Raw genomic sequence first — 11514 nt, 5'->3', positions numbered from 1 at the left:
TTCAAAGAACTAAACTAATAAAAACTAACTAAAATGAACAATTCCAAATCTATAATAACCCTACTGCCATATTACAAATAAATTGTTTTATATACTGTAGCATTTTTCTAAATATGCAAAAGCACAAATACATTATTTGTACATTTTTTTTTAGGACTAAACACAATTTCTCTTCATAACATTATGTGGCTCTTGCGTCCTTCTGATTTTCTGTATGTGGCCCTCAAATGAAAAAGTTTGATTTAAGGTAAAGTATCCTCACAGTACCTGGACTGATCACCAAGTTTATTGAATCAAAACAGTATTAATTTATTTCACTTAATAACTTGACTTCTTTCAGACAATAGCAACGTAAACACCGACAGGAATATATTGTAAGGTGTGTTTAATTGCTACAATTTAGCCGGGACAAAGGCACACAGTTTTGAATTGTTTTCTTTCACGAGTTATCAGTCTTCAGAGAACAAAAAGCCGACTTTGTTAATTCCACCGCTGCCTGTTTACATTTGGCTGCTCATTAATCTGTGGTGTCTTGGCAAGCAGCTATTGTGGAACACACAAAACAAAACAAGAAGAGAGAGAGAGAGAAGAAAAAAAAAAAAAAAAAAAAAAAAAAAAAGCATCTGCACTTTTTGCCGTCCTGAGAAATGATCAGCGATGTTTCACAAGAGGAAAGTGCCCCAAAGCCCGAGATGGAAAGACGGACGTCGGCAGCATACTGAGCTCCCCTCAAGCCCGCGGGCCTCCTCCCTCGCCTCTGCCGGGTGAATTTAGACGAGTTGCTGGCTGCGCGCGAGCCACGGAGCTACCTGCACCTGTGACCTTCAAAGTTTACCGTGAATACCAATCGGGTGCGAGCGCGCAGACGTTCAACGTTGTGGCTTAATTGAGCGAAACTGTGGGGCGAAGGAGAGTAATGCGCTGCATTCGTTTAAGCGTCACACGATCAGCAATCATTTGGACGTACTTTCCCATTGCTCAATTAATGTAATGGAATGTTTGCATGCAACGCTGGAAACAGAAAACAAATACTCATTCACTGTACTTAACTCATTCACTCGCCGCCATTTTCACATTTCGCAATCCCGTTCGCTCCCGACTGTTTTACTGAATTTTGACTGATTTTGCAAGGCCCACAGAATATTGTGTTCGATTGCTATAAAAGCATGGAACCTACCAAAAGAAAGATTAAAGTCTCTTCTTTCATCAGGAAAAAAAAAAGTATGTTTCTATCTGTTTCCGTTTTGTAGCAATTAGCATTAGAAGAGAGCTAAGTTTCGTCAGTTTTCACAAATCTATTTCAAATTCAAAGTAAATTTCGCTTTTTTTGCTAGATGGCTCTGGTTGATCTCACTTTAAGAAGTGACCCGTTCACTCACGTTCACCGAAAAGATTCGTTCTAAAGAACGAATCGGTCGTGACCGACACGACACTACTTTCCACACCACAACGACTCTGTGGATTAAACAGTTAATGTTTAAAGTCAATTCTATGAAATATCCATTTGGATAACTTGGCATATTCAAAAGTGTCAAGTCCAAAATATCTTCAGCACGAGTGACTTTAACTCACTGTTTTGGTTTTATTGCGCCATCGTGTGTGGAAGTTGACACATGACCAAGCCTATTTGCAAAAATGAAAGAAACGGACAGTACTGATATCTGCTTTCAAATGCAGGGAGTCAATGCAAAAATTCATCAGAAAAATAAATACTCAAATGAAGTACAGTACCTGGAAAATCTCCCATCACTGCAGTTACCTCAATATTATGCTGCCCACTGGATTTGTGTGTGTGTGTGTGCTGGCATGCGACCAAGTGAGCTCCAGTAAGTGTTCCTCCTCTCCCACCTGAGGCACTGGCGACCACTCAATTCTCCACCAACCCCCCCGGGAGTCTTGTCAATAACACCTCCAACACCTCCGTCCCGCCCCAAGCAGACCGCCCCGCCGCTCGCTTCGGCTCCCCTTTGACGCCATTAATCCACTCCAGCAGCCGACCAAATCCGTCTCCCGTCGGCCCCTGCTTGACAGAGGCTAAAAACGGGGATGAGATAGCGGGGCCCGCCGATCGATCCCTTCGATCCCGTTCTCCGTCCCTGCACTCATTCATTCATTAGTGGTTGTTGATGTCGGTCATGTTGTTTTGGGCCTGATGCTGATGTATGTCCAGTCACTGGTAGAAGGGAATTTACGTGATAGATTGTCACATTGAGTGCGAGGGTCAAGGTTAGGATTAGATCCAGAGTGAATGGGGGGCAGAGGTGGGTCAACTGTTACTTAGAATATGCCTCAAAAAGTAATCCTAAAAAATAATAACCAGTAAAATTAAGAAAGAAGTCAGTGAATATCCTGTAAGTCCTGTTACCCACATGTCTAGCCACAACCAATCAGATTGATTCACTGTCTATATATGCTGTCTGAGTGTGTGTGTTTGTCGGATTATTACCTCTGTTCCTCTGTGCATCTCCACAGCCCAATGGGGCTTCTCGACTCGTGATTCTGGTCAAGTCAAGTTAGTTACACGCCTTTTGATGTTATGCGAATAAAGTGTTAAAATTCTTATTTGTGTCTGCGCCTTGGGATCGAACCTCAGAACGTAACATTTTCACAGACAGGAACAATCAGAAATGGGCGTCGTCATATTTACGAATTGAATAGAATGACATAAGTCACAAATCGAGTACAGAATTTGTATGCCTGCACTTTGTTCAACCAAATTCACCAAAATCGTGTTACGCCACAATTTAGACCTGCTTTTAGTTGTTCCCGGGTCTAAGTATACTTTGTCACTAACTTGTCAGCTCTCGCTAGCGCGGTTTGCCAAATTCCTAAATTCGGTACACTACTTAAAATGAAGATGCAGCAGGCTCTACAAAAATAGAGCCAAATATCACCACAATTCAGTCCTACATAGTTCTCGGTCTTTGCACATTTCCCCCAATTACCTTCAAACATGTATTATCATTTGGAAACAAATCTCTGGATTCACTTTACAGGGTCTGGCGAATTCCCTGAAATTGCGTTGCGGCATGCGGCCTCTCCCTGTTGAGGCACCCGAGTGACAGTCGCTTGGCTGCGTGCGCGCTGTCACGACGCGTCGGCTTCATTTGCGTGACATTTTGCTGGCTTCGTGTGTTTGGGGTGGGGGGGTTGGGGGGGCGGCGGCGCTCGTTCGGTGAAAGAAGCCCTTATTTGTTTGAGGTGACGCCACTCACTCTATTGACTTGATCTTCGGCTTTACGGGACGCGGAGCTCGACGTGGCGTCGGCAAATGTTTGAACCGCTCAAGGAGAAACCGTCCCCCTCGGGAGTCAAGTTTGAGGGCACATGTGTTTGCAGTAACCTGGACGGCTGCTCAATTTGCCCTTTTGTGCCGTACGGCGATACAGCGCCGACGTTCTGTGCAGTTGTTGATGAAAACTTTTTTGATATGTTGTTTGTGTTTTGTCCTTCGCGTGTCCTCAAAGACACGCCGGGCCTTTAAAGTGAAGCTCTCCTCCAGAGTGACATCAAGGTGGACGACAGGTTCGTAAAAACAACACACACACACACACACACACACACACACACACACACACACCAAAAAAAAAAACTATAACACAGCATATAAAAAAGATCCTCCAGTAAAAATAATAAATTGCTGAGCGCGTTTTTGAAAGAGTGAACAACGAGAGCGAGACAAAAACATACTCAAGGCCGAACCGGCGGCGAAGTCAAAGAGAAGCGTCAACAATCTCAAAATGCTCCTCGAAAACTGTGAATAAATCACATATCGAGTCATGCAGATTAACTCACACTTGGATTAAATAAATACGGTAGTAATAGTATTACGATATGCCCTAATTTAACCATATAAGAGGAATCCTATAGAAACAACCTTTTTAATTCAAAATAGACATGAACTCATTTGCTGCCATAAACGTATAAATGCGTTATATTTTTGTGTCCCAAAGACGTATTTATACGTTTTTTGTTTGTTTGTTTTTTTTACGCTAGAGGATACAGAAGGCTTTGATGCAGCCTCTCAACTGCAAAGAACGGTTGAAGAAATGGTAGTTATTACACAACCGGCCAGCAGGTGTCAGCAGACTATGAGAGATCAACCAGGTCCATGTTGCAAACGAGCCACAGATTTAAACAGATTTTTGAATAATGATGAAACTTAGACAGAGATCAACCAGGGCCATGTTGAAAAAAAAAAAAAAAAAAAAGAGCTCAATTACTCAGATTCTAAATAGATTTGTGAATAATGATGAAACTTAAGCTATATTCTAATGCTAATTGTTGCAAAATGGAAACAGATAGAAATATACCTTTTTTCTGATGAAAAAAACAGACTTTAATCTTTCTTTTGGTAGGTTCCATGTTTTTATAGCAATAGAACACAATATTCTGTGGCCTTGCAAAATTAGTCAAAATCCAGGAAAACAGACAGGAGTGAAGGGGATTGCTTCAGTGAAAGTGGCTGGGAGTCAATGAGTTAATTGTTTAAAAAAATAATAATAATAAAAAATAAACACCTTTGATATCGCTGCTATCATAATACAGGGATTGTGCAATATTTGTTAAATTGCAACAAAACAATAGATGTCACGTCATGTAATTGAAGAAGAGAAAAACTGATATAAAAAGTCAGGTTTATAATTGGCAACAATATCGCCTCGATCACGATACAGCAATCGGTGCCATCGATATATTGGAAGAAAACATGCATGTGGACTAATGCGCTGAGTGCAGCTGCCGTTGTGTGATCAGAGAGGTGGGCGTTGAGGAGCTTAGGAGGGAGGGGAGGAGATGGAGGAGTGTAGGGTTGGAAACACCATCTTGGAACCCAAGTGTAGCAAGCAAGCAGGCTCGGGGAGAACTGAGGAAAAACAAGGAAGTGCTATGATGCATTATATCAAGCGAGCTGGCCGAGCTGCTTTGAGATTGACGACGCGGCCAGAGATGTCGAGATGAAAGCGTTTCGCTGCTATTAAAATGGAGAAGAAGAAAAAAAAATCCCTGAATAAAACAGAGACGGCTTAAAATTTACATCAGCAACTCTCTTCTATTTATCTTGAGGACCAGCGCGGACAAGAAAGCAGCCGAGATGAAGGCGGCGTGAGTTCTGTGGTACATCCGACACCGGAGGCTAAATCATGCTTAACATAAGTTGTCAGTGGACCTTTAAAAGTGTCATGGTGGCCAATATGTGCTGTGGGGATGCAGACTGGGTAGGAAGCAGTTTTTTTTTTTTTTTTTTTTTTCGCTCCTTGTGCGTGCTTTTAGATCTTTGATTCATTTAAAACTTGAAAGACTAAAGCGCTTCTACTGTTTCCTTTGAACTTTTTTCAATGTCCTACGAAGTAGCTATTTCCCACAAATAAGAGTTATGAATTCAAATATCTGCTTTGACATTGATTTCCTTCGATCCACTGAAACAGTGTTGGTTCGTATCGAACCAATTTATATTATGCTTCGTAATAAAGAAATTATTTTCACTTTTTGCAGTTTTAGTCACTATTGATGATCATCTCTGCCCCAGAAAGCAAATGATCCCGTCCATGCATTCAAAAAAACAAACAAGTAGCCGATTCTGCTCGGTAAAAACTGTTCCAAGAACCGGATGAGTATACCAATCCGTCAAAAAACTGACAAAGTTACAGCAATTTTTGTGTTGCCAGTTTGAAATCCCTAATATTGAGAAAAAACATTTAAAGTTTTGGTACATCAAAGGTCCATAGCAACCAATAACGTCGGAAAAAAAAGATATGAACCCCAGACTTTTCAGGAATGTAAATTCCAACAACAGGTAAGGATATAACCTGAGATTTTAACCCATTAATATCGGAGGAAGTTTGAACTTGCATCAATGGTAATTCAGCATTTAAAAAAAAAAAAGAAAAAAAGAAGAAGAAGCAAACACGTTGAATGTCCCATTAAGTTTATAATTCATCTCTTGAGGCATCCTCAGTCAGTTTGGTTGTTTTATTGTTGCTATTTGTGACCATGAATGATACATTAATTCATCTATTATCCTTCTTTTAAAAAAAATTGGAACGTTTTCTTTTTTTTTCTTTTTTTCTGACTGGAACAGATTAATGACATTTCCATTCATTTCGCCGAGAAAGATGATTTGAATTATGAACGTGATCACGGATTGCAGAACTTTTTTGTCACGGTTGCTGGTCGGAAAGCCCAGAAGTGGAACTAACTTGGTTCCTAAGCAACCAATTTCAGCATCTAGGACCAGCTTCGCGCGGAATAGGCGGAAGTGACAAGTTGCTACCGAGCTCGAGACCACTAAACCCAGAAGAGTTCAATAATTGCACCGATAACTTAAGCTCCTACTGCTGGCTCCCTTTACTATTTATATGCTAAGCATGACCCTCAAAGGTCCGCCCCCACCCCCACCCCAGCACCCCTCCTTCCCGAGTAATTCCAGCCGTCCCTTTTTAATCAATTCTCCTTTATCTCACTGCTGTTTGAACGCTGAAATATTCGATTTAATTTCTCCAATCAAGGGGCACGTGCGTGTGAAGCATCAATGAAATCTGATGAAAGGGGGGACCCCGAGAACACGCTCTTGCAGATTTAATAGTCTCTCGTCTGGAGAAGATGATTTTTTCTTACCATGAGCGCGCAAGGCCGAAGTCATAAGAAGTCGACAAATAAAATTAAAAAAAAACATCGAGCAGTTTGTATTTTAAATTTCACACTTCTGTTAGTTTCTTTTTTCTGTTAGTTTCTCATGAACAGCAATGATGTTGTTGGGTCAACTTGACCCGTAGCATGTATAGCATGTATGTTCAGGGTCAAATCGACCCACTGACTCTGAGACAAAACCACAAGAATTCACAAGCATAGATTTGATTCAACGATGGGCTGGTATCCGACACCAAAAGGTCAAAAAAAGGTAATCCCATTCTTACCTTTCTGCCAGTTACCATTTCAAATCGACCTCCTTCAAACTTGCAAGGATCGAGGTTCAACATTAAAGCAGGAGCCGGATTGATTTTGGATGATATCCAAGGCTATCCATTTTCGATAACGCTTGTCTTCATTAGGAAGAGCTGAGCTGGAGTTTATTCCAGGTGACTTTGGACCCTGGACTGGTCGCCAGCCAATTGCAGGCATGTACCTGGAGACAAAAAAATAAATAAATTTCACACTCACATTCACACTTGTGGACAATCTTCATGTTTTGGAAGGTAGAAGGAAGCCGAAGTACGCAGTGAAAACGCACACAAGCACGGGGAAGCTGCGCAATGGAATGTCGGTGAGATTCCAACCATGAACCTCAGAAACTGGGTGGCAATTTGAATTCTGCACTTTGACTTGCAATGATGTCAAAACAAAGAAGCGAATTGACTTTATATATCCCACAAAAACACATGGTACAATTAAAACATTTCCACTTTGTACCTTTCTGCCAGGCACGATTCAAAACACATCTGCTTTAAATCTTTCATTCATCAATTTGCCATCAATTTAATCATCCAATAAATATTAAAGCAAGATGTGCAATGATTTTGAATGATATGAGACATAAATTTGAGGTCTGAAATCAAAATTTACAGTGCGTCCTTGGATTATGACGGGGTTGCATTCCTACAGCAGTGACAGAACTTGAATTTGTACGCGAATTCAAGTTCATAGCCGACCTATGCTAACATTTATGACAGGATTTGGAAAATTGGCGGCACGGTGGTTGACTGGTTAGCACGTCCGCCTCCCAGTTCTGAGGACTCGGGTTCGAGTCCGGGCTCCGGCCTTCCTGGGTGGAGTTTGCATGTTCTCCCCGTGCCTGTGTGGGTCTCCTCCGGATACGTCGGTCTCCTCCGGCATTCCAAAGACATGCATGGCAGGTAAATTAGGCGCTCCAAATTGTCTCTAGGTGTCCAGGTTGTACCCCGCCTGCTGCCAATAGCCAGCTGGGATAGGCTCCAGCACCCTCCACAACCCTTGTGAGGAGCAAGCGGAAAATGGATGGATGGATGGATTTGGAAAATGTCACTTTTTTTCTTCTTTTAAAGGAGCATTGCGGACTTGGTCACTTTTTTACTCGCGACTGCCACCTCTGGCCTAAAGCATAACTGCAGCCTATGTGTAAAACTCGTGCATGGCATCACTACCCACAACCCCCTCAAAAAACTGGCGTGTTTGGGGCCAACACTCCACAATGAAAAGGACGATGCAAACAGATAGGTGCAGTCTTTGTTAAAGAGTCCGGGCTCTTTGTACTCATCTGGGCTTTAGTGAAGCATGCATGATGTAAGAAAAGCTTTAATACAGTATTACGTTTTTGAACTGCATAATGCAGCTTTAATTTACAAATCTATACTATTGGTCAGTCCAACCGCGGGTGGTATTTTTACAAAGTATCGATCAACCTCTCTTTGACAATGCAATGTTAATGGTTGAACAAACGGGCCGATTCCGCCCGACAACAGCGATATGTAATATTGAGGCGATCATTTATGTTCACAGTCACAACGGCCCCCCGAAGGAAACCAAAGCTACGATGTGGGCTGTGACACAAATGAGGGTCAAGACCAATGAAAACGGATCTGTCAGTTTAACAGTCTTTTTGTCTTTAGAAAAACACACAATGCCTGACATGTACTTTAGCGCGTTTGATGTCGACTGAAATAATAAATTCCCCATTTCTGCAGGGCAGGACTGTGGAAGCATCTCCTGTGCACGTTGCCTCGCAGGCTGCCGAGACTCCCACAGGTCACGTTAGGTGAGGTATTTAGACTTATTGTGGCTGGGAGCTGGGACGCGAGCATTAGTTGGGAGGCGCAGCGCAGCCGCATTGATTTAGCTTCTGTCTCCTTTGCCCCATTCCCTCCAACATTATGCTTAGCCATGATTTCAGCTTCCTCGCCCATTTCCTCCCGAGCAAACCGCCCCGATGAGAAATTCCGCTTGTTAATGGAGCTTTTATATAAAGCCTTGGCAACATTAGTACTCCTCTACCTCGCCACTTTAACTCCTAATATAATGCTCGAGTATCGGCGTGCAGGCTGGATGCGGTCCGCGTAACCCAAGAGATAGGGGGCCGAGGTGGTAGCTGGGGCCTGGACCGCCTGCAGAGAATACAGATCATCCTCCTACATGTCCTGAACCCTGGCCTCTCCACTCATTACCTTTCACGTTCGCTTACCGGGACGAGGCGGTGAAAAAAAAAACCCCAAAAAAACAAAAAAAAAACTCACTTTGGACACATTTGACGACTCCTGTGGTGTATTGAGGACGAGGCGGCACACTTCAACGGCGTGTGACATTGCAGCGGAGTACAATTATCCCGTGGGTGCCGGCGGCTGCACGAAGACTCGGCGGTCGTCTTCTAATGTAAGTTCATAAACAGCGCGCCGAGTGTGCGTCGGCGGCTCTAATTGCCTACAGGACTAATTCCAATCAGTCAATCAAATTGATGGTTTATTTTCATGGTCGGCGAAATGCGCCGCACGGGAGGAATGTCCCCGGCAGCGCCGTACTGAATTCCGATAGTGTGGAGATGCTTCAGTATCCTGGCGGCCGTGGAATGTTTTTCCGACATATTGAGCATTTTTTTCCCCTCAATATAGTTTACAAGTATTTTAGTAACATTTCTGGCCGATGCTTTCATTAAACCACCTCAAGGATCAATAATTATAGTAGGCCTACACTTTATGTCTCAGTTCTCAGCCGTCTCGGCTCAAACGATTCCCTCGATTAAACGCGGCTTTTTTTGACATATGCAAGTCACTCTCGCAACTAGTTTAACTACCTGAACATCCTTAAGGTAGGACAGCATCACTAAATCCAGCGTTCCTCGAAAACGTCCTTCCTCGACTCGTCGGAGGCATGGTGGTGTTTTTCCGTATGCATAATTCATGACACACACCTGTTTTAACACGCTTTGTTTCCTATTGTGCTGTGAGTGCGTCCTTTCCACCACGTCGTAATTATTCATTACAAGAGCCTTCAATCTGCGGCGATGTAGCCTCGTAACCACGGCGTGGCGAGCTTAGTTAGAGATGCAGGTGTTAATGCTTCACCAGCTGTCATTTTACACTCGGACCAAATGATAGGAAGGTTTGATTGTCTTTTATATTGTGACCATAGCATAGAGGAGAAATAAAGAGCACCCCACAAGGTTGCCTTGCTTCCCTGCAGTAATGACTGGAAATGTAGCAGTAAATTGTATCTGACGTGAATTCAAAGCGACCACAGCTGCTCTCTAAAGGTTGAACCTGGCACCTTGTAAATGTCACCATCCCAAAAGACCGGGACCTTCTCCGTGGTGCGCACGACTCGAGCATCGCTTTGCATGCACCAATCATCCGCCGTTATTGTTATTCTTCCTCAAGGTTCCAGAAAGGTATTGCTTTCAAATGGCACTGCTACGCTTTCCTTGTCAAGACTCCAGCAGTCACAAGTTTCAAACATTTTTTTTTCTTCAACTTATTTATGAGGAGAGTAAGAGCCTTCATGATTCTGCATACCGAATGTGGCAAGAACCTGACTGATGTTCAAAGATTAGCTCCTATCCATCTCTGGGCAGCATGTCCACCTCTGTGTACCCTGTAGATCAGGGGTGGCGAGATCCGGTCCTCGAGGGCCGCAGTCCTGCTGGTTTTGGATATTTCACTTCTTCAACACAGCTGATTCATGATCAGCTCATCAGCAAGCTCTGCAGAAACCTGATAACGAGCCTGTTAATTGGAATCAGCTGTACTTCGAGTAGGGAAATCTACAAAACCTGCAGGACACCGGCCCTCGAGGACCGCAGTTTGCCACCCCTGCTGTAGATCCTTGTCTATCCTGTTCCATCCCGTTCATCCCTAGGAACCCTTTCCATCCGGCTGGTCCATCCGATCCATGCACACCCTGTAGGGTCAATCTGTCTGTCCTTGGACACTGCCAATCTGTGCACCCCTGTCCATTCCTGGGAACCCTTTCTATCCCGGTGCAGTCTGTCAATCCCTGTTCATTCCTGTTCAGACTTGTCTATCCCTGGCAACCCTTACACATTCGGTCAATTCCTGAACATCCAGGTGCAGCCGGTCCATCATCCCAGACTATCCCCTGCATGTACTGTCAATTTCTGTCCAGCTTTGCACACCCTGTCCATTCTAGTGCACCTGGAGTCCCTGTCCGTTTTTCCTAAACTCTCTGCCAATGCCTGTTCCTCACTGGGCACCCTTTGGCATATAAAGTAGGTATGTGACTTGATAGGCTGTTTGTTGTGACCTCTTATTCTGGTCGATCCATCTGTAAACCCTTTCCATCCTGGTGCAGTCTTGTCCATGCTCATCCATCCCTTCACACCCTCTCAATCGCTGTCCAACCTTGTAGACTTGGAGACTATCCCTGCATACCCCGTCTGGCTTTCCCCGAACATGCTCTCGATCCCTGTCCAGCTCTGTGTACCCTGACCTCTCCGGTGTTCACCGTACAACAACTTACCTATCCCAAGTGCACCCTATCTATCTCTACACAGTCTTGTAATGCAGGTCGCAGAGGCTGCAGCAACAAGACATG

The 11514-nt window shown here is 43.6% G+C and overlaps 1 long non-coding RNA gene across 1 annotated transcript in view; it reads right to left on the bottom strand.

Moving 5' to 3' along the window:
* Positions 1-6804: 6804 nt before the first annotated feature.
* The window catches only part of LOC144023572 (uncharacterized), a 94328-nt gene continuing 89618 nt past the window's right edge, over positions 6805-11514 (bottom strand). Inside the window, exon 6 of the long non-coding RNA XR_013284572.1 lies at positions 6805-7123. This is a non-coding gene — a long non-coding RNA (uncharacterized LOC144023572). The remainder of the gene's footprint in view (positions 7124-11514) is intronic.

This window comes from Festucalex cinctus, chromosome 8 (assembly GCF_051991245.1).
Source record: "Festucalex cinctus isolate MCC-2025b chromosome 8, RoL_Fcin_1.0, whole genome shotgun sequence".
Lineage (NCBI taxonomy): Eukaryota > Metazoa > Chordata > Actinopteri > Syngnathiformes > Syngnathidae > Festucalex > Festucalex cinctus.
This window is presented reverse-complemented; position numbering and strand designations above follow the sequence as displayed.